Genomic DNA, 2,009 nt, shown 5'->3' on the forward strand with positions numbered 1-2,009 from the left:
CGGCAGGCTGCACCAGGGCGGGCGCGAGGGGCGGGGCCACGGCAGGCTGCACCAGGGCGGGCGCGAGGGGCGGGGCCGGCCGGAACCACTGCGGGCGGGCGGGCGCTGGGGAGTCGCGCTGCACCCGAGGGGGCGGAGGAGACCCGAAAGCTGCCGCTGCCCCGCCGTTCCCCGGAGCGGCTCCCGCCCGGCTGCGGCTAAGTCGCCCTCCGGGTGTGCAGGGAGCCAGAGCCGGAGCCGCCCAGAGCCCGGGAGGTGCGCGCTGGGGCCGCCAGGCCGGGCGTCTCCTCCCAGCCCCGGTCTTCAGGTCCTGACGGCGCGCACCCCCTTCCCGGCTGCGCCCGGCGCTGAGTGTCTGTGGGAGTTGCAGCCGTTCGCTGAGGTTGTTATTTATGTCTCCTCTTCTCTCTAACGTGTTTGGTTCCCTCTTTAGAACCCACACCCAGGGGAGAACCTGCCACTAAATTGGTGCTCAATGCACGTTTGCTGAAAAACTGATAGCAGGCGATCGATACGGAGCATCTGTACTAGGGGTGTCCGCCGGCTGGCGGGGCGGCCTGGGGCTGAGGGAGCTGAGGGTATGGTCGGCCTGGGACCCTGGCTTTTTTCCTTTCCTGTGCTATGAAGATAACCACCTTGTCTCCCCCTCACGACTGTTTTGGGGATTAAATAAGACGTTTAAATTACCAACGCTTCTTGAAATAAACCTTTCCAAATTATTATAGCTCTACAGTACGTGTGGGAAAACGGTGACATTCAAGTTCAAGTTTATTTTTCTGCTGGTTCATTTAGGTTTGTTGAAACCCCGAGTCCCTAGGATTGTCTAAGAACATGGGTAAATGTGTGTGGAGGCCTCCCTGGGGGCCAGAAAACAGCCAGCAGCCTTCGTGGTGTTAGGGGAACAGGAGCATAGGAGAGCCAGGGGGACACCGTTTTAAAATCAACTCCATCTTGGCCGGCGCCCTGGCTCACACCTGTAATACCAGCATTTTGGGAAGCCGAGGCGGGTGGATCACCTGAGGTCAGAAGTTCGAGACCAGCCTGGCCAACATGGTGAAACCTCGTTTCTAGTAAAAATACAAAAAGAAATGAGCTGGGTCGTGGCACCTGTAGTCCCAGCTATTCAGAAGGCTGAGGCAGGAAAATCACTTGACCCAGGAGTCGGGGGTTGCAGTGGGCTGAAATCACACCACTGCATGCAAGCCTCCATGGTGAGAGTGAAATTCTGTCTCAAAAAAATAAACTCCGTCTTAAAACGAGTGAAAACACCATTATAACTGAGACAGTGAGAGACCTGACCTAACCAACTCCATCCTGCTTCTAATGTCCAAGCGTCCTTGTTCATTCCTGGGTGTAGGCCTAACTAACTTTGGGAGAAACTTAGCTTATAGTTTCTGGAAACAAATCACTTTCTTGCCTGGGGACTAGACTGCCTTCGTAGGACTAACAAATTAGGACATTAGAAATTATGGTTTAGGATTCATGCAGTTGGAGGTTACAAGATTCTGACCCTCCCTAAATTGCTCCTGGGGTTAACGTCACTATGGTAAAACGGAAGATCAGTTTTTGAGATATTTTGCAGATCTGTACTTCCTGGTTCAGCTGGGATGCTCCAGTTGGATAAACTGGCTTATCTGATCTTGTGGCCCCACCCAGGAACTGACTCTGGCCAAGAGGACAGCTTTGATCCATATGATTTCTTCTCTGATCATCAGCACTCCCAGCTTACTGATCCCCTACCTACCAAATTATCCTTAGAAACTCTGAACTCTGAGGCTGGCCACGGGTAGCTCACACCTGTAATCCCAGCACTCTGGGAGGCTGAGGCAGGCAGATTGCTTCAGGTCAGGAGTTTGAAACCAGTCTGGCCAACATGGCAAAACCCCTTCTCTACTAAAATACAAAAATTAGCCAGGCATGGTGGCGCGTGCCTGTAATACCAGCTACTCAGGAGGCTGAGGCAGAAGAATTGCTTGAACCCAGGAGGCGGAGGTTGCAGTGATCTAAGA

Source organism: Cebus imitator, unplaced genomic scaffold (genome assembly GCF_001604975.1).
Source record: "Cebus imitator isolate Cc_AM_T3 unplaced genomic scaffold, Cebus_imitator-1.0 Scaffold279, whole genome shotgun sequence".
Lineage (NCBI taxonomy): Eukaryota > Metazoa > Chordata > Mammalia > Primates > Cebidae > Cebus > Cebus imitator.